Source organism: Macaca thibetana, chromosome 2 (assembly GCF_024542745.1).
Source record: "Macaca thibetana thibetana isolate TM-01 chromosome 2, ASM2454274v1, whole genome shotgun sequence".
Lineage (NCBI taxonomy): Eukaryota > Metazoa > Chordata > Mammalia > Primates > Cercopithecidae > Macaca > Macaca thibetana.
In genome coordinates this window covers 183,777,759-183,800,878 of record NC_065579.1, presented here as the reverse complement: position 1 = coordinate 183,800,878, position 23,120 = coordinate 183,777,759, and positions in this window count along the sequence as shown.

Below are 23,120 nucleotides of genomic sequence, written 5' to 3'. Positions count from 1 at the left end.
CGCCTCCTGATCCTATCCCTTTACAATGGAAATCTGACACATCTGTGTGGATTGAGCAGCGGCTGCTTTCTAAAGAAAAACTGGAGGCTTTATCTCACTTGATTTCTTAACAGTTATAACTTGGATATGTGGAGCCTTCTCTTTCCCCCTGGAATTGTCCTGTGTTTCTAGTAAAAAAGAAATCAGGCAAGTGGTGGACGGTAACCAATTTAAGGGCCGTTAATGCTGTAATTCAACCTATGGGGGTCATCCAACCCAGCATGCCTGCCCCTGGTTTAATACCTAAAAATTGGCCTTTCATAGTTATTGATCTTAAAGATTGTTTTTTTCATATTGCTTTACATAAATTGGATTGTGAAAAATTTGCCTTTACTGTACCATCTATCAATAATCAGGACCCTGCAGCTCGTTATCAATGGAAAGGACTTCCTCAGGAAATGCTGAAGAGCCCTACAGTCTGCCAGCTTTATGTTGGACAAGTGCGTTCACCGGTTCGAGCCCAATTTCCCCAGGCCTATATTTTTCATTGTATTGATGATATTTTAATTGTTGCCCCCATTGATAAAGAATTAATTGACTGTTATCAAATTTTGAGCCACCGTATTACAGAGGCTGGATTATACATCCATCTAGAAACCCAAGGCTGGGCTGCTTATCTTCCAGAGATATCAGCTACAGAGGAACCACAACATTTGGTCTCAGGCCTCTCCCTTTCTCCTTTAAAACAAATGAAAGAGGGAATAATGGGAGATACCCCATACTTTCAATATAAACCTGCAGGAAACCCATGCCCTAAAAATTTTGAAGGCTTATCTAAAACTTTAATTTTGGCAGATTGTGTTAATGCAGTAATATTAAAAAATGACTCATATGGCTTATTAATGGACTGGGCACCAAAAGGCTATTTAAAAAATAATTGCTCCTCTGGCAGAAGGGAATGCCTGGAGGGTACTTATTTTATTTCTTATAGGGAGAACGAGAATCATCAGTCTACTTTGTGTAGGAAGTTTAACTCATTCTTTCCCTTAAAATAGGAAGATAAAGGCATTACCCCCCCTCCCGAGATGTCATATGATACTCCCCATTCTGAGCCCAGAACACCCAGAACTTTGGAAATTGGCTATTGCCATGTCTGGACTGCGAGTATGGGAAGGGGAAATTATTCTGTCTGTTGTCCCCGCTACCGTCCCCCTCCCTCAGTATCAAGGTAGATCCAGACATTCTGCTTTGCTTACCTCCAACCTGACAGTTCCCATACAGAGTTGTGTTAAGCCTCCTTACATGCTGCTAGTGGGAAATACCAAAATTCGGAAACACAATCAAACTGTCCAGTGCATTAATTGTCATTTATACACTTACATTAACTCCCATTTTGACTCCAGGAAAAATGTAATGTTGGTTCGAGCCCAAGAAGGAATCTGGATTCCGGTAAGTTTGCCCAGACCTTGGGAATCCTCCCCCTTGATACATTTAATTAATGAAGTGTTACAGTGAATTCTGAAAAGATCTAAGAGATTTGTTTTCACTTTAATCACTGTGATCATGGGCCTAATTACAGTCACTGCAATGGCCACCACTGCCGGAGTGGCGTTACATCAATCTATTCAAACGGCTCATTTTGTTAATGATTGGTAAGCCAATTCCACCCAAATGTGGAATTCTCAACAAGGCATTGATCAAAAATTGGTTAATCAAATTAATGATATAAGACAGTCTGTTATTTGGCTTGGAGATTGGATAGTGAGTCTCAAACATCACATGCAAATGCAGTGCGATTGGAACACTTCTGATTTCTATATCACCCTTTATTCCCATAATGAGACTGATTATTAGTGGGAAATGGTAAAAAGACACCTCTGGGTAGGGAAGATAATTTATCATTGGACATAAGTAAATTAAATAAACAAATTTGGAAGCTTCTCAAGCTCATTTATCCATTGTGCCTGGAGCTGAGGCGTTAGATCAGGTGGCAGAAAATCTTTCTGGAATAAACCCCACAACTTGGATTAAGTCTACTAGGGGCTCCACTGTAGTAAATTTTGGAATTATGTTTCTCTGTTTAATAGGCTGGTCTTTAGTGTGCCGAAACAGTCAAAGAACCCTGCGTCAAAATCAAGAGAATGAACAAGCCTTCATCACCATGGCACATTTATATAAAAGGAAAGGGAGAGATGTTGCAGAAAGTCAGGGACGCTGAACAGAGGGACTGGCTGAAGCCATGGCAGAAGAACAGGGCTGGGCAGAACCGAGTCATATTTTTCTTATTGCAGAAAATGAGTAGGAAAAACGTTACTGAACTCTTTTCCCAGTAAGGAATAACCCTGGGAAGGGAATGCATTCTGCCTTTGGGGGTGTCTGCCTTATGCAGTTGAAGATAAGGGATGAAATATGCCCTGGTCTCCTGCAGCACCCTCAGGCTTGCTAGGAAATTCCAGCCTGGCGAATTGTAGTCAGACAGGTTCTCTGCTCTTGAACTCTGTTTCCTGTTAAGATGTTTATCAATGACATGTGTGCACAGCAGGACATGGAACCTCATTAGTAATTCTAATTTTGCCCTGACCTTGTGACCTTGCTCTGCCCTTCTGCCCTTGTGATCTTTTATTGCCATTTGAAGCATGTGCTCTCTGTGACCCACTCCCTATTCTAACACTCCTCCCTGTTTGAAATCCCTAATAAAAACTTGCTGGTTTTGTGTTTCAGGGGGCATCACGGAACCTGCTGACATGTGATGTCACCCCTGGAGGCCCAGCTATAAAATTTCTCCCTTTTGTACTCTTTCTCTTTATTTTTCAGACTGGCCAACACTTAGGGAAAATAGAAAAGAACCTATGTTGAAATATTGGGGGCTGATTCCCCCGATAACCAAGGAACATAATGAAGTTGGTTGGTTGTTTCTAAGTTCACTGGACAAAGTGATGAAACAAAAGGATGAACTCAAGTATTCTAACGCCCAGCTTCAGAAGCAGATACTGAGCCTCAATTGTTCTAAGATTGCCCTGAGTGAGAGTCTTGTGTCCTGCAGAGAAAAAGCTGAAATTGTGGAAAATCTAACACAAGCTCTTATCACGCAAGTGGCTGATCTACAATGAAAGGTTCATGCACAGCCTCACCAGGTGTCTACTGTTAAAATGAGGGCACTGGTTGGGAAAGAATGGGACCCTGCAACTTAGAATGGGAACTTGTGGGAGGACCCTGATGAAGCTGGGGACAATGCATTTGTAAACTCTGATGTACCTTTTTTGCCAGAAGAAGCAGCTTCCCCATTCCCATAGTGGCAACATCCCCTTCCTGATCAATGCTGCCTACAGCATTTCTACCTTTGTCTAAGGAGAAAAACTCTGTGCTGCCTGAAGAAACAGTCATGGCCTTCCCTGAGGCAGTTGCCAGGCAAGACAATGTTGGTTCTCCTCAGGACCCACTCCCAACACCTCTGTTTGCTTCTAGACCTATAACTTGACTAAAGTCCCAGCAGGCCCCTAGAGGTGAGGGTCAGAGTGTGACCCATAAGGAGGTGCACTACACCTGAAAAGAACTGCTTGAGTTTCTAATTTATATAAGCAGAAATCTGGAAAACAGGTGGATGTTAGGGGTGTGGGATAATGGTAGAAAGAACATATAGTTGTATCAGGCTGAATGTATTGATTTTGGGCAACTAAGCAGGAATTCTGCATTTAATGTTGCAGCTCAGGGAGTTTAAAAAGGTTGTAATAGTTTATTTGCTTGGTTCTCTGAAATATGAGTTAAAAGATAGCCCACTGTGAGCAAGCTGAAAATGCCTGATCTCTTTTGGTTTAATGTAGAGGAAGGAATCCAAAGACTTAGGGAGACTGAGATGGTAGAGTGGATTAGTCACTTTAGACCTACTTATCCCAGCTAGGAAAGTCCAGAAGATATATCCTTGCCCAGTGCTTTGTGAAATAGATTGATGAGGGCATCACCTGCATTTTTTAAGAGCCCTGTAATTTCTCTTCTCTGTATGTCAGATCTAATGTAGGAAGCGCAGTCACTCAACTACAAAATTTAAATACAATGGGAGTAATTGGATCTCGAGGTGGCAAGGGCCAGTGGCAGCACTCAACTGTCAAAGGTAAGGTGGATATAGCTACCGTAATGGACATCAAAGGCAAAACAGCAATCAGAACAGTCTGACTCGTGCGGAGCTCTGGCATTGGCCAATTAATCACGGTGTTCCTGGAAGTAAAACTGATAGGAAGCCTTCTGCATAAGAGAACCAAGTAGCAGAAGTTGAAGTGGCTCTTCTCATTATTAAAACAGGCTCAATAACAGAGTTACTGCTTCTCATCTGCTCCATTTTTATCTCTGCTTTTTTGGAAGTGCTGCTTCCAAGAGAGGTATGTTCTCACCTAAGAAACGGCTGCAGTTCCATTAAATTGCTACTTGAGAATGTCATGTGGCCTTTTTTTTGCCCTCCATACTATGGAAACAACAGTTAAATAAAGGGGATACTCTGCTCACTGGGGTAACTGATTCAGACTACCAAGGGGAAGGTTGGTTGCTACTAGAAAATGAGAACAGGAAAGGATATGTATGAAGCCCAGATAATTATTTGAGGTATCTTATAGTCTTCTCTGTATTACAATATAAATGAATAGGAAAATACAGCAATTGAAAAAAGAGTAACCACTCACACTTCAGGCCTTTCAATATTGAAGGACTGAAGGTACTATACTAAGAAAAGGAACATGACCTGAGCAATTGAAGGCAATGAAAGCATGGAAGGAGTTCTGGAAAAAAAAGAAATTATAGACATTAACTATGGCCTAAAGCCTATGTCTTAAGGGCAATGAAAAGTGGAATAAATCATGTAAGATAGAAAAGTTATAAATATCAGCTATGCCCTCAAGACCAGTTTAAGAAATAATTTATGCTTTATATATTTATACATTGTCTTCCTTATTTGTTGTGTGTTTGTAATTTTTTTCCCTTTCATCCCTACTTCTTATTTTATTCAAATTTTATAGAAGGTGACATTAGTCATTCAGTAAAAGTTTTACTTCCCAGGTAACAGTACTTATAATTCAGGGAATAGAATATGTAGACATGACTGTGACTGAATTTGAGGGTGAATTAACATAGATCAGAGAGAGAAAATGTGACATTCTCCCAGAGTCAGATACAATGATGGTTAGAATTTTACATGATTTTTTTCAGCAGAGTGTAAGAACATCTTCACTTGAATGAAAGATAGTAGCATCTTATTAAGGGTAAACACAGATTTTTGTTGTTTTATGGAAGTTCAAATATGTACAGAAGAGCATGTGTGAAAGCCAAGTGCCCAAAAGAGAGTGTGACAGTTAATAAGGTTTTGTCTCTCAGAGCCAAACTTTTTGATCCTGGAGCTGCAATTCTAAAAACTGTGTATCTGTTTTGACAGCTGGCTCCCTGTTGGTCTCTGTCTGTACAGGGTGTTAGAGAAAGAGAGGAAGGCTATAGCAGAAAGATGGAGCTTGTTCCTTATTAGTGGCTTTCTATCTACTTCTTGGTTCTGTGAGCATTACCCTAGCAATCTTTAACCCAACAGGCTGCAGTTTCTCTTTGCAGCAAGATGATGAATGAAGTTTTCGGGACTTTTTTCAGCATATGCAATACCAGCCCTGATTGTGTCCCATTCTAAGACACCAATATCAGAGGCTCAAGCTCCCATCTTAAAGATCTGGCTCCCAGACCATTAAGTTTCCTCCTCCAAGGTCAGAAACTTTAGCATGAGTTGACCAGCACCACTTTCTTAACAGCCAGTCTCAAAAAAAACCCTTTGCCTTGGCGGCCACTTGTCAAAGCCTCTAAACCTCAATAATTTTAACTTCTTCCTTATGTTCTCCAGCTGTAGGAGAGGTAGAAATTTCATTTTAGGAATAATAAATTTGTTATGCTCTTATTGCCTCTAAGTCACCTAGGTAAAAATTCTCTACACTAATTTCTCTCTATCCAATTAAGTGGTGAGGTTTCTGCCTTTTGACTGAATCTTGATTGATACAGGTATTCATTGGTGGATACTTTCCATTGATTCAGTTGAAGTTCCTGTGAGAAAGAATTTATTTTGCCTAAAATATAGTTTTAATTCTGGCAACATACATTTTGACTGATCTTGGACTAGAGGCCAACTTCCAAGCAAATCAAATATAAAAAAGAGTAATACAGTAAAAGTCACCTAATAAAATTCATTACCCCCTCAGGCCTGTAGCCAGAGTATTTCCCAAGAAGTTAGGGGCATATCGGGGACTGTGATTTGCAAGTCTAGAATAAGGTATTGCTTCCTCACTGGTAGTGAAAATTGGGGTATTAAATGAGACGGTGTATGTACAAGTGCCTTGTCCAGTACCTGATGTTTATTTAGTGTATTATTTTTGGACTCTTTTACCTCTTAGGTTTTTCTTCACTGTCCACACACATACACACACACACACACAAATTTTAAAGCCAGAGTCTCACTCCATTGCCCAGGCTGGAATATAGTGGCATGATCATAACTCACTGCAACCTCCAACTGCTGGATTCAAACCATCCTCCTGCTCAAGCCTCCCAAGTAACTAGAACCACAGGTGTATGCCATCATGCCTGGCTAATCTTTGTATTTATTCTAGAGATGGGGTCTCCTTATGTTGTCCAGGCTGGCCTCGAATTCCTGGACTTAGTGATCTTCCCACCTCTACCTCCCAAAGTGTTGGGATTACAGGTGAAAGCCACCATGCTTAACCTATACATTATTTGAATATATATATGACTAGCTAGCATAGAAAAAATACGAAAGAGCAAAACATCTGTGTTTCCTGTTATCTGAAACACGCTTGGATGGCATATGTCCTCTGCAAAGCTGATCTAAATGTTTGTTGCACTCTTTCTAGATTAGGTACTAGTGCCTCCTAGTTAAATTTCAAGCTATTTGCTTATCTATCATATCTATAAACATTAGTTATATCCTGATGCTCCTGAGTTTCAAATGTGAAAATGGGATGACCTTTTATTATATCCTGACTATGTTATGAGATGTTCAGTTCTTTAATATTGGGGTCAAAAGCACTGGAATTCACTTTAACAGTGCAGATAACTTGAAAAAAAAAAAAACCACCTTGCTAAAACTCTCTATGCACATTGTTTCAAGGAAAAAGAAGTCTTGGCAAGTTTGGAAGCCACTCATTTCTGTGCCAGTGCCTTTCTTCTGAATGGACAGTTTGCACTTCATTTCAGATATATTGATTTCAGTAATTCTACAGCAGTGAAAAGATAAGGAAATGGGATAGCAAGGTTTAATTTCTTTGTCAGTGGAGTCTAATAATTTCTAGAGATTCGCCTTTATTGGATTTCAATCTTAGTTTTGCTTGTTAGGCTTATATAGTGCTCTTTCTTCTAAGAACACAGCGCTCTGTGCAAAGGCTTTGGAAATCATAACATTTAATATAATAGAAGTGAAAAAAACATAAAAATAAAAATGAGAAGGTGGTGTGTAGGCAGTAGGGTTAGGATAAAACAGTAGGAAAACTAGGAAACAACAAATTTGCAAATTCTCAGACAAGGATGTTTGTGCCAAGTCTTTGAAAGATAATAGAAGTACTAATCTGTACGTCTCCACAGTAAGGAGAGAAATGGATAAAGACTGTTAAATTGGGCATGCTTTACTCTCCAGTTCTTTATTTTGCACCATTATAAGTAAAACTTGATGTGGAACAGCTTAACTAGCAAGTGTATCTGCAGACTGTAGACTCTCTAAGGTTTCAAGCTGCTAAATGGGAGAAAAAATTCAGGATTTGACTTCTTTCCATTTATGCTCTTACCACTTTCTTTCTCTCTCTTATGATGTTCTTTCATCCTCAGAAAATCCATTTAAATGTCAAGGAGAGATGGGAAAGCAATAGGGCAGTAAGACCAGTTGATGCAATTCCTTTTTAGTAATTATGTCTAAGGAGCATAAATTGGGACGATGTACCAGATTTCAAAATAATTAAATCTTATGCAACTGCTGTGTAGAAGAAATATTACTGTCATTTAGTAGATAGATTTCATCCTAAAAATCTTCACTTTTTCTAACAAACTCTATACAAGTTATTGATAAGAGTATTAACCAATATGTAAACTTAATGTACATTATCAATGAGAAAACTTAATTCGTCATTTTATGTAACCACTCTTTTAATCAATTTTCAGAATACTTTTCCATATACCAGAGTAGAATATTAATGATTATTAAATGTCCCTAAAAGTCAGTGTTTAGCTCTTTGAAAAAACTATCTCATTTATTCTTCGCTGAAACCCTCTGGGTACTTCTGCTTCTGGAAAGAAGGAGCAGAAGTACTTTTTCATATTTCTCCAGCTACATAGAACTAAAAACTCTGACCATTATATAAAAAGTAGACATAAGGCTCTGAAAGATAAGGAAAAGGAGGTAGACTAGTTAAGAGGCTTGAGACCTGAAGAATAACATGGCAAGTTACTGGGTTTTTTTTTCCTAATTTTCCCAGATTCAGTGATAGAGAAGCTAGCAAACCAGAAATGCCAATTGCAGACGAAAATAAACAAACAAATGCTTGCTCTCATTAGCGAAGTGACAGTGAAAGAAAGGTGTCTAACAAGACAAATATTTTAGACAAAAGAAAACCCCGCTATTCCAACCAAACACACAGATTAAAAGCATAATACCAGTTCCACATCCAGCTGCAAAGACTTGGAGTATCTCGTACCTAGATACTTCAAAGACTTGGAGTACCAAGTGGAGTACTTAGGGTAACAATCCCACCTGGCTATAAGGAATTACCCTAACACTGCTGCTAAAGTTATAACAAAGAAAGTGTTTTATCTACCCCACTCCCACCAGTAGTGTGAATGCACACCAGAGGGGGAGCCTGCACTTCCACCCTTACCCTCTGAAAATGAGGTGCCTTACCTTTCCACCGGAGTGGCACCAGTAGAGGCCTAACAGAGAAAGAAGGCTTTGACCACCACTCAACAGCGCTGAACTTTCCTCTCCCAGCAGTGTCACTGAAGGCCATGTGGGGAAAGGTACCAAGAGCCTTGCCCCTCCCAGCTAGGTTGGTTTCAGCAGAGGCAGACCAGGAACTGGAAATTCCATCTCTACTCAATAGTAATGAGAAGCCCTTTCTTCACTCCTAAAGGTATCATTGGAGGTCAAGAGGGAAATCTGGGTTTCTATGCATCCGCTTGGCAGTAATGAGACAGTACTTCTCCACGTCCCCTTCTGAAGTGATGTCAGAAGACACTGGCTAAACTAAAGAAAGAAAAATAAATAAGGTCTAGAGTCTTATAATATAATAAAACAAATGGTCATTTTTTTCCATTGAAAATCACTTTTTGTTTTATTTTATTTTACTTTAAGTTCAGTGAAACATGTCCTGAACATGCAGGTTTGTTACTTAAGTATATATTTGCCATGGTTTGCTTCACCTATCAACTCGTCATCTAGGTTTTAAATCCCACATGCATTAGATATTTGTCCTAATGCTCTCCCTCCCCTTGCCCCCCACCCCCTGACAGGCCCCAGTGTGTGATGTTCCTCTCCCTGTGTCCATGTGTTCTCATTGTTCAACTCCCACTTATGAGTGAGAACATGTGGTGTTTGGTTTTCTGTTCCTGTGTTAGTTTGCTAAGGATGATGGTTTCCAGCTTCGACCACGTCCCTGAAAAGGATATGAACGCATTCTTTTTTATGGCTGCACGGTATTCCATGGTGTATATGTGCCACATTTTCTTTATTCTGTCTATCATTGATGGGCATTTGGGTTGGTTCCAACTCTTTGCTATTGTAAATAGCGCTGCAATAAACATATGTGTTCAAGTGTCTTTATAGTAGAATGATTTATAATCCTTTGGGCATATACCCAGTAATGGGATTGCTGGGTCTTTTAATACAAAGAAGTGGGAAAATTTTAGATTGAATGAAAAAAGGCAATCAGTAGATACCAACACTATATGACAAATATGACAGAATTATCTGACGAGGATTGTAAAGCAGACACCAAACAAATGTTTTAATAGGCAGTTACAAGCAAGCTTAAAACTAACTTAAGAAATAGAACATGTCTTCCATGAAATAGGAAATGTGAGTAAAGAAAAAGTAAATATGCAAAGCCAAATATAAACTTTGTGACTAAAAATATAGTAAGAAAAAACAACTAAGAAAAAGAAAATAACTCACTGGGTAGGTTTACAACAGAATGGAGGGGACAGAGGAAAGAATCAATGAACATGAGGATAAAACAGTAGAAATCATCCAACCTTAACCACAAAAGAAAATGAACTGAAATGAAGATGAGCAGAACCTCAAAAACTTATGGGACAATTTAAAAATATAGGGCAATTAATATGATCACAACCCATAAGGAGAGGAGAAAGGAAGTGTGGCTGAAAATGTTTTCAAAGAAATAATGACTTGTAATTTTCCAAATTTTGCAAAAGATGCAAGCCAACAGATTCAAAAAGCTGAGCAAAACCCAGGCAATACAAGCCTAAAGAAATCTGTCCAAAGCTTACTGCTTTTTACTTTTCTTATTATCTTTAATATTCAGAAGTTTGATTACGTGTGTTTTGGCAGATTTCTTTAGGCTTGTATTGTCTGGGTTTTGCTTAGCTTTTTGAGACCATCCTGGCAAACATGGTGAAATCCCGTTTCTACCGAAAATACCAAAAAAAAAAAAAAAAAAAAAAAAAATTAGCCAGGCCTGGTGGCGGGTGCCTGTAGTCCCAGCTACTTGGCTGAGGCAGGAGAATGCAGTGAACTTGGGAGGCGGAGCCTGGGCAACAGAGTGAGACTCCGTCTCAAAAAAAAAAAAAAAAAAAAAATTCCTAGAACTAGTTTAAAAAAAAAAAAAGACCAAAATATCTACAAATATCTACAGAAAAAAAAAAAAAAGTCCTACAACTAGTCTAGCAAGTTTTCAGAATACAACTTAAATATGTTAAAAATATAATTTCTGTATACTAGTGGTAAATACATATACAAAAGAATTAAATATACAACACTATTTAGAAATACCCCAAAAGAGAAATATTTAGATGTAAATATAACAAAACATGCACAAGACTTTTTTTTACTGAAAACTACAAAATTCTAATATAAGAAATCAAAGAAGGTACAAAAAAGAAGATACAAAAAAGTGAAGAGATATACTATGTACATGGATTGAAAGACTAAACGTAATAAAGATGAAAATTCTCCCTAAATTGTTATACAGATTTCACCCAATTCTTTTCAATATCACAGCAAGATTATCTTACAGATATAGGCAGGAATATCCTTAAAATTATATTTCAAGGCAATGGAACTAGAATATCTAAAACAATTTTGATAAAAGAATAAGAAAATGGAAAAAAAATTACTTTACCTGATATGAAGACTTATTATATAACTACAGTAATCAAGGCCGCATGGTGTTGGTGAAGAGAAAAACTCATAGACCAATAGGGCAGGATAGAGAACCCAGAATTATCCCTATGACAGCATAACTAATGGGTATTTTTAAGGTACAAAAATAATTAAGTGGAGGAAAAAAATAATGTTTTCAACAATCGGAGATGGAAATATCAGACATGCACAAACCAGAAACCTTGTTCTAAGCTTTGTATCTTATACAAAATAACTTAAGATGGATTCGATATTTAAACACAAAAAGTGAAAACTATAACTCCTTTGAAAACAAAAGCATCCTTGGGACATAGGACTTGATGATGTATTCTTAAATATAACATAAAAAACATAGTCCATAAATAAAAAATAAATATAATTTCATCAAAATTAAAATATTTTGTCTCTTGAATACCCCATCAAGAGGATGTAAAGAAAAATTATACACTGGAAGAAAATGTCTGTAAACTAAATATCTGATAAAGAACTCATATATAGACTATATGAGCAACTCTCAAAATTCAACTGTTAAAAAAAGCCTAACTAGAAAATAAACAAATACATGAAACAGGAAGAGACATTTTACCAGAGGTAACACACACATAGCAAATGAGCACATTTGTTCAATATCACTAGCCAGTGGGAAAATGCAAATTGAGACTAATGTAAAATATTATTACTTTGTCAGGGGATCCAAAAAAGCACCACCAGGTTGCTGATTCACTAGGAGGACTCACAGGACTTAGCATATTGTAATACCAATGGCCATTATTTGTTATAGTGAAATAATGCAAAGCAACATTAATAAAGGAAAACTGCACAGAGAGAATTCCAGTAGAAATCAGGCAGAAATTGCCAACATTTCTCTCCAAGTATTGTCACACAGGACACACTTTCTCCAGCAATAAGTTGTAATAACAAATATGAAATGTTGTCTATCAAGGAAGCTCATTAAACTAATTTCTCAGGATTTTTACTGGGGGCTGGTCATGTAGGCACTCACTGACTAACATATATCAAAATCCCAGACTCCCAGACTGAACATAGATGCTCAACATAAACCAAATTTTTGTGCAAACAGTTTAAGTACAGGTAAGCCATTTTTATCAGAGAGAGTGGAGACCCTTTCAAAATCCATGTTTCAAAATGCCAACCAAGAGCCAGCCTTGCAAGCAGGGAGCTTTAAGGTTAGCAATCTCAGGTTTGCTACGTTAACCCCTCTGCACAACTATATGTCTCTTACAGCAGCTAAAATAAAAGGAGTAACAATAACAAATGCTGGGGTTGGACACAGTGACTCACGCCTGTAATCCCAGCACTTTCGGAAGCCGAGATGGGTGAATCATGAGGTCAGGAGTTCGAGACCAGCCTGCCCAACATGGTGAAAGTCGGTCTCTACTAAAAATACAAAACTTAGCTGGGTGTAGTGGTAATTATATTATTTATATATATATAAAATTATTCAATCCTCAAAAAAATTTTTTTGAAAAGTCGAATCATCATCTTTGTATACAAAGGAGACCAGGATGTTTTAGAAGTCTTAAATAACTTACCCAGGATAGCAGAAAAAGTTCTTTGTGGTTTTCAATCACTTTCTTTTCCCAAATGAATATATACTTCCATGTGTAAGTTCTAAAAACCTTAAAGTATCAAGATCTATACATATTACTGTTTATAAATCATTCAAAACCAAACATATTTGAAATCTGTTCTCTTCCTAGGTATATTGTTATTTTTCCTTCAACTTCATTTTGGAACCTAAAAAACTATTTCAAGAACAAATTTCTACATTTATGAGGCATTATCTGCAATAATTGAAAATTAAAATATATTTTAATTGAGAATACTTAAATGATACATACAATAAATGATTCATCATGTATGGCTGCATGGAAAATGCAGGAGTATAATGCTAACTTAAGCAACAAAAGTTGGCAATATGATTATACTTACGATAATATATGTGCACACATGAATAAGAACTGAAAATGTTTCATTAAAATTTTTGAACAATAGCCTTTTCTTCAAAGTTTTATTTTAATGTTATTATATTATTTTCTTAACACTTTCCAAAACTAAAGGACATTAGAAAGTTTCGTCAGCTTAGTTATTTGATGGCATTTAATTGTAGAGAGAAGAATTGGTAGAAGGTAAAATCTGTTTAGTCTTACAGGTACGCTTTTGTGTTCTATATATTGTTAGTATTCAAAATTTAAAAATCGCTATCATTTAGAAATCTGGGGAAGAACACTGCAAATAATCATTTATAATGGTGAATAATACATATATAATTCTGTATTCATTGAACAGATTATAATGTATACCACAAACACTTTTTGGAATCAAAAAGGAAAGACAGCTAATGAAATGTTTGAGTCATGCATCATGAAGTTAAAGAGAGCTCTAGTTTTAGAAATATTTCTTTTCATTCTGAAAAGATTCTGAAGTTACACAACCACTCCAGAATAGACTCCATAAATTCTCACACCATGTCTCTCATTTATTTATTTTTCTTTCCTAATATCTCATCTTACTGTTTTGTCCCCTAACTTTGGTCTTCTAACTTCATATTTAAAAGGATTTGGTTTAGAAAAAAAGAGTAGAAGGTAAGAAAAATAAATGATATTTTTTCTTTTTTCTTCACTCCATTATCCACCACCTTACTCCATATAGTATAGACTCAGATTTCATATGTAAATTTTTAGACTAAAAAGTGAAAAAATTGTTTTTTCTTGGGCAGAGGTTAAATTACATTTCTAGAACATTGCTGAAGAATACTGGTATTAATAATAATGAAGTTCAGAAATAGTTTACTAAATCGTACAGTGTTCCATGAATTTTAAATAAGTATCTCTCACAAACTTCACAACCAGAGAAATGCTGTTCAAATGTATTATATAATATAAATAGGAAAGTCTATAAAAAGTTTCTAATTATGTAAGTTTTGGAAGTCTGAAAGACTTCCTAGAAAAAAAATTGTGATTTTTATATTTTACCAATTTCTGAGTTTATTTTGATCTTATGTAGAGATTTTCTCACAAAAACATAGATTTTTTAAAAAGCGTTGTCTCAAGGGTAAAAATATAGAACATATATTTAAACTTTGAACTTATATTGGCATGCTAAGAGGGCATAAATCAGAACTGATGGGAGAGGAGAAAATATTTTACTTCAACAGGCAAAATTCCATCCTTTGTTGAGAAAATGTATTGACTATGAACAAATTTAATTCACAAAACTTAACCCTTTCTCTTGCTACCACACTTAACAATAGAAAATAAAATTATGCTTGATTAATAAACAAAAAAGCAAATATGAAATATATAGTTTATGTATAAAGCCTTATTTTTATTACACCATCATTTCCATCAGATGTATTTATTTATTTAACAAACATTTGTTACTGTCATTTAGGAAATATGCTATTATAGATGTTAAGAATAAAAAGATAAATGGTAATGAAACTTAAATTTATTTAGCCTAGTATAGTAAGGTAGAAGAAAACCTATGCACTAAATAATTATAATACACTATAAAAATGATTTCGTTGGAATATACATACACCCAGATATAACATACATTTGTACTTAATATATATGAGTATATTTATACACAATTCTAAGGTAGCACAGAGAAAAGAAAATTAGTATTGCCTGGGCCTTACAAGGAATGCTATAACAAGGAGGTTATATTTGAGCTGGGTCTTCAATGATAGTCAGACTTCAACTGGGGAGAGTTGATTTTATACAATGAGGAGTAAATCGAGCCAAGCTCTATGATTATAAAATAATCTAACATGTCTAAGATATGGCAAAACGTTTTATAGACTACACTGTAAGAGATGGGGTGGGAGGACAGAGACAGGTATAGCAAATAAGGGACCAGAGCTATACTGTGCATTGTAAGCCTACAGTTTATGCCCACCCAAGGGCTCCATTTATTCCATATGCCCAGGGTGCCAAAATAGTTTTAATACTGGTAAATAGATGACTTATTTCCATTTTAGGAGTAATAACTGAAGTGGCTAGATGATTGTTTATAATATTTCATGTGACAGATAGGAGAGTTTGAACTAAGCAGTAACAATGAGAAGAAAGAGAGAAAAACAGACTTTTAGAGACATATCTGAAGTACTTTTGATGGGATTACAGTTGAAAGACTTGATGAACACTGTTACCATTAAGTGACATAAAAAGCAAAAGCAATTTCCTTTTCTGATTTCTACATGCTATGAGATCAAGTAAATAACCTTTAGTTTTATTCTTAAAATTTGAAATACAGTACTTAGTGGTTCTTTCTAATCCATATGAGACCCTCTCCCGGATGATAGACATGAATTGATTAGTTATTGAATAAAGGAGCATGTCAATGTAAACATGTCTGTATACATTTGCAGTTTTTAATTTAAAAATAAGACAACTGTGTTTTTTAAAGTTCAAATGTTTGACCACATATCCTGGCTTCTTTTCAGGTTAGAAGAGAATCTCCTGAGTCATTTGCTGTGTTATCTATATTGAACTATATTGCCAATACCTTTTGGCTCATCACGTAGCTTTGTACTATCTTTCTGATGCTTAATGCTATTTCAGTGTCATGTGACTAAATTGAACATGCTGCATGATTAACAGATGTAATAAATACATGGTACCTATATTCTAAAACCTTTATGAAACTCAAAAAATTGTCAGTTCAATGCTGGTCACAAGAGAGTCAAAGTGTGAAGAGTTTTCGATCCAAAAAAAAAACCTGGCCAATCTTATATCTTGTTTAAGGACCATCTATAGAGAAGTATATGCATGAATGCATGTGTGTATATTTCTGACTAGAACATTTTCTCATCTCATATAATTAAACACTTAACAATTATTTAAAGCCCATATTAAATGTCACTTTTTGTAGTCTTCTCTCACCTGAATATGTGTGCTTTGTTAGTTATCTGAATCACTGTAATCTTTTTGACTCTCAATTGAATTTATGACAATTTCTGTTATGTTTTATTTAACTATTATCTAACTGAAACATTGAGAGTTAAAACAACATCAGATTCAACTTTTTATTGTCTATAAAAATATTAGATAAAAGCATTTTTTAAAGATAATAATGTATGAAATTTGGCTTTTAAGATCATTAGAACTTTCAAGAAAAGCGAATAGCATTGAGAATAATAATATAGCTCAAGGCATCTATTACACACTTGCAAAAAAAGAGTCTTTAGTCATTTCTGTGTCTTATATACAGTATTAGTAGGTAATGTGTGTGGATGTTATTTCACGATTTGCACATTTAATTATTAGATCATGAAATTATAAAAGGTATATTCAACAATAGTACTTTCGTGATTATTGAACATCCCCACTTGACTAAACAAAATATTATACAAAAATTGTTATACCTTGGAAAAATGAAGTGCTACCATTCACTTAAAACATACTTCTTTAATTGTCCCTGAGTTGATGTCTCAGATTATTTGGACTGCTATATCAAAATGCCATAGACTGAGTGGTTTAAAAGCAACACACATTTATTTCTCAGAGTTCTAGAGGCTGGGAAGTCCAAGATCAAGCCACTGTCAGATTGAGTGTCTGGTGAGGGCCTTCTCCTTGGCTTATAGATGGCTGTCTTTTTACTATATCCTCACATCATGGAAATGACAAAGGAGATCTCTGAGTTCTCTTTTCTAACAGCTCCAGCCTATTCTTGAGAGCTCCTATGACCTAGGAGACCTCTTGGGAGCTTTATGACCTAATCACCTCTCAAAGACCCTACCTCCAAATACCACCACAGCAGAAATTAGGCTCCAACATGTGAATGTGGTGGTGGTAGGTGAGTCACAAACATTCAGTCCATAGCAGTCAATAACTGTTGAAAATAGGTGACAGATAGATGTTAGTTCATAGTACTATTTCTTCTACTTCAGTGTATCTTCAAAAATTTTAAAAATAAAATATTAAAAGCAACTGTTTACCTAAAAGGTTTTGATGTGACATGTGTGTATATCACTTTATTCACCTTCAATAGACTAGAATATCATTCATATTTCTTCAACTACTCTGGAGTTTCTGGTTTAGGAGGTAAGATAGAATTTGTTGATAGACACAAATCAGTAAACTAAAGAAATCAATGTGAAGATATTGTTAACTATGTAATGCTGAGAAGGCTTTAAACATTTGTATGTCACCAATATGGTACTTAAATTATTTATATATGTATATACTCTTCAGGAATTATTTTAGAAACAATCACAATGTTACATGTAAATTCTATAAAAATGTTTTAAGATAACACACACTTGTTTTTCTTAGGGAAATAAAGGTAATTAAGAGAATTAAAAGAATTAACAACTCAAAAAAGATTTGAACAGGTGGGAAAGTATACTGAGACAGAAATATTTTGTATCCCTCAAATTGTTTTCTCTTCTTAATTAACCCACAGCTGGGTGACATTGTCCAGCATCCCTACACCATCCAGGTGGTGGTCATGTGACTGAATCCAAGTCGAAGGAATGCTGCATACAAAATCACACCACTTTCAAGCCCACCACATTGTAGTAGTCTATTTTCTGTTGCTTATAAAAGAACACCTGAGACTGAGTAATTTATAAGAAATGGAATTTATGTTTTACAGTTATGGAGGCTGAGAAGTCCAAAGGCAAGGGGCGACATTGCATGAGAACCTTCTTACAGATGAGAACCCTCGGAAAAGTCCTGAGGCGGTTCACGGTATCACGTGACAAAGGGGCTCAGCATCCTAATGTGCTAGCTCAGGTCTCTCTTCTTCTTCATATAAAGACACCAGTTCCTCTCCTATTGTAACCCATTAATCCATTAACTCATTAATTCATTATCTCCTTAATCCATGAATGAATTAATAAATTCATGCAGGCAGAGCCCTCATACTTCAATCACCTCTTAAAGGCCATCCCCTCATCATTGGGAATTAAGTTTTAACATGAGTTTTGGAGATGATATTCAAAGCATATTACCAATAAACTATCATACCCTGTCATGCTCTCTGCCCATCTATCAACTAGATGTTGACAGTCAGGTAAACCTTGGTGTCCAATTGAAGAAAATAGCATAATGGCCAGCAGTGTTGGTTCCTGAATCATTGTGTAGAATCTGTTTGCCTCTATCACCACTCTCTCTCATGTCTATCAATGTAACCCTACACTAAACAATTAGATGAGCAAAAAATAAACTTCTATTGTGTTAAGCCTCTGAAAGGTGGAGGTTTGCTTGTCTTGGCAATTAGTGTCCTTCAGTAAAGTAACTGCCAGCTTTTACTAGAGCACTATCATAACAAAATCTCTAACATGTGTCTCTGTGGTAGCTCTTAGGTGATGGGCACAGAAGAAACAAATATAGTAAGTTGGGAGGCTGAAACAACCTGTTACTACTCGGTAAAACATTTGGTTAACATTTTCTTCAATAATAAATTGGGAGGCATACCATGTGCCTACTGAGTTGCAACTCTAAGGAAATATGGTTGGAAAGAGCCATGGTTAGTTGTGTGTTCCTGACTATTGACTACCTTTACAAGGTATAAACTAAAAGAAATGAGCTCGACAAGAATTGGCCAAGAAGGAAGGAAACAGAAGAATCCAGAAATGAAGGGCTTTAGAGGATTGGAAAAGACAGCTGTCAAAAAGTAAATAATAAATTTGCAAATAGATTTCAGTCTTGCAAGATGTTTTACAAAATATCAGGCATTGCTCTCTGAAACTGCATGTCCATATTATTTTTATACATAGTAATTATACTGGGCTTTGGGAAAAAATGAAAGACAGAAGTTAGGAAGTTCATCAAATTTTAAAAAGTGAGGTATATTTTTGTGTTTGGGTGTTAGTTTTTCTTATTGTGTGATACACTATCACTGACAGAGCAGCTGAATAAACAGCACCCATTTATTAGCTCGTAGTTCAGTAAGTCAGTTCACCACGGCATGACTGCATTCTTATTCTCTGCTCAGGGTATTGTTATAAGACTGGAATAAAAGCATTCTCCAGTCTGAGTTCTCATCTGGATGCTCTAGATGGGAAAAATGTTTCCAAGTTTATTATTTGTGCCAACATTTGGTTTCTTGTTGTTGAAGGACTGAGGGCTCTATTTATGTTCTGGCTGTCAGCCAGAGACCACTGTCAGCACCCACAGCTCACACACATTCCTTGCCACGTGGCTACTTCTATCCACGTAAACAATGACACATTACTTCCTACTTGTGCCTCAAATCCCTGAATTCCATTTTTGCAAACAGCTGGAGAAAACACATTTTAAACATGTTTTAAAGGCCTCTCCTAACTAAGTCAGGGTCTCTGGATTATTTCCCCAACCTTAAAACAACAGATTTGGAACCCTAAATGCAACTGCAAAAGTCCTTCACAGCAGTACGTAGATTAGTATTTCATTTAATAACTGGAAGAAGGTGTGTGTACACCAGGGTCCCGGAATCTTGGGAAGCCATCTTATAAGTCTTCTTATCACACTGTGGTCATAAAAAGTATTAAATATTGTTCACATACCATACTCTTTCCAAGTTGATTCATATTCTACATTTATGTATTTATTACATGCTTTCAGAAGTTCTATAGTAAAGAAACTATCTTAGATTTATTTGTGACCACCATTCTTTTGTTTCATTCACCTATTAAAACATGTCTTTATCACCCACTAGGTGGGCAGTGGGAACATCTTCTCTAGATCAACTTTCTATTTGCTGAAGCCATGTGTATGAGTGGTTAAGAAAGCGGGGAAAATTAAATTATTATTATTTTATTATCATTATTAGGGAGATATTTATTTCTTGGAATCCAGGATAAAAGGTATCTCTTATTGTGCAAAAATAAAATAAAATAAAATAAAATAAAATAAAATAAAATGTCCCAAAACTTCTTGTGCAGCTTTCTAATCCCCCTGCAGCCATAACTTAGAAATAGCTCCGTGCCATTATTGTTTTCATAGATTTTTTTCTCTCAATTTTATTTTTTATGTCTTTTTTTCTAACCACTGAATTTGTCATTGCTTCATCAACTTATGGCACAAGACAAAAAAATTTGATTTTGAAAATCTATAAATAGTGATTTAAAATGTTCTCAGGGACAATTATTCTCATCTCCTCACAAATACTTCTAACTTGATTTAAATTTAACTTTAAATATTTAAATGTCTAAAACATATGACATTGAAACAAACTATTAATTTATCAGAATGATGAGTTACATAATTTTATTCAAGAACATGCTCGTTCACTTTGATTTAAATAAAATATCTAAACAGAAATGGAATGTTTCTCTATACATAGCGAGTAAATATTTCTAAATAGAATAACCTTAAAGCAGAGATAATTTTTACCTAGAGAACTAGATTTTTATCTTGAAACTGAGTTTTTTCTCTAGATAAACAAGTGTCTTTCTCTGTAAAGGAAGATTTTTGTTACTGCCTTATATTCTTGCTATTCTTTTTGACTATTGTGTTACTTCATTCTCACACTGCTTTGAAAAAACATCTAAGACTGGGTCATTTATAAAGGAAAGAGGTTTAGCTGACCCTCAGTTCTGCATTGCTGGGGAGGCCTCAGGAAACTTACAATCATGGCAGAAGGCAAAGGAGAAGCAGGCACCTTCTTCACAAGGCAGAAGGACAGAGTTAGTGCAAGCTGGGGAAATGACAGATGCTTATAAAACCATCAGATCCCTTGAGAACTCACTATCACAAGAACAGCATGGGGGAAAACACCCCCATGATTTAATTACCTCCACTTTCTCCCGCCCTTGACATGTGGTGATTATGGGGATTACAATTTGAAGTGAGATTTGTATGGGGACACAGAGACAAATCATATCAACTAATAAAAGGAAACAGTATCACAGGACATATTATAAATATCTCAGGGCCTGCACATTTGAGTAATAATTGGTTATCAATTAATGTAGGGACTTGACATCCAAACTAAGCTCCCAGGATTTAAGTTAGAAGTTAATTAGGATACAATTCTCTCTACATATGTAAAATAGAGAACAAACTACTACAAGGAAAACAAAATATTGCTTTCCAATGTCCTCACAATGATAAATCTAATTTCCAATGATGTTAGAAATCTATTATACTGGTGCTGTGAATTGTGACTACAGTTTATATTACCATTTTAAATTTATCTATGGTTAATCTTCTTTTAAACACAGATCAGTTTACCTTAAATTGCCTGTTGGGACCATGGCTAGCATGCTTGGAAAGTCCAATAGAATTAAGAGTAAATTAAGGATGTAAATAGTTTGCATATCCCTACTCCTGTCCTTTATCTTTTAGAAATGTTATCCATATTCAATCAACAGAGGGAAAAACGAGGTCTAAGAAGGGAGAATTGCCAGATTTTATTAAGTTGAAGTATGTGGGGTGCATTGCTACCATTCAGGCACTCACATTTCGTTAGCTCACTCATCTGGCATGATTCCATTTTTATGTCCTAAACTCTCTAGACTGAATGAATGCATGACTGCTATATCAGGCAACCTGTGCAAAATACTTGACTTCAGCAAATCTTTGACAAGCACCATTCATTAATCTTTGTTTCATAATTCTCACCAGTATGCACACCCTGCCTTTCTGTTCCTATCTGCAGGTAAATTGGTTTTTCAGAAAATGAAGAGGTCAGCAGAAGATGTTGGAACACACATTTTTCTGTTGAAACAAATCAGTAGAATTGAACAGCAATGTCAATGGTTAAAATTAGTAGAACTTGCCCATTTCTCAACTCAATCACCAATTTATATTAGCAGCAATATTGTTTGGGTTCCCATGTAGTAACAAAAATAAACTTACTTATACTAAAAATATGGATAGCTCTTAGCCTACACACACACTTAATGCCTTAAAAATATAGTTATAAAGAACAGACTTCAGGTGTCATAAATGTTATTAGTGCCTAATTTTTAGGTCCAAAGGTAAGTTATCCGATTTCTTTTTCCCATAACAGTGAATTAGGTACTTGAACAAGCACACGTGATGAGGACAAATAGAAAAACTGGAGAGTATATGCTGAAAATATATGTTGTAAGATATAGAGCTACCAAGGTAATACAAGTCTAGATCTGTGAGGAAAAACTAAACAAAACTTTTTTCTAAGTATTTGAGGCCCTAATTTACTTAGCAGGCTTGGGATTTTAGAGGAAATTTGAACAGACTCACAAGGCTAGGGGGACAAAAGTTGGAATTTAGGATCTACCAGGGACTGGGAGCCCTGATGGACCTGACTAGTATTACAGAGGTCACCCAAAGAATTATAGCTTAGTAGAAGATACTCAGATAAACAAACCCTTACTGAGAGAAACACAGCTTCAAATTGTCATAAATGTAGAATGAGTAAATTGACTTGGAATTGCTCTTGCCTTAGACCCCTGGCAGAAGAAAATACAAATGCTCTGTGAAGAACATTTCCTCCAGAGCTTAAAATATCTCTACTATTTTTTCTACAATGCCTAGCACTTAATCAAAAATAATCATGCCTATTGAGCAAGCAAATGTAATATTAGAGACAGACTCCAAGGGAATCTAGACTTTAAAAAATCAGATCAGAATTTAAAAAGATAAGACTATGGAGGCCGGGCATGGTGGCTCATGCCCGTAATTCCAGCACTTTGGGAGGCCGAGGTGGGTGGATCACAAGGTCAGGAGATTGAGACCACGGTGAAACCCCGTCTCTACTAAAAATATAAAAAATTAGCCGGGCGTGGTGGCGGCGCCTGTAGTCTCAGCTA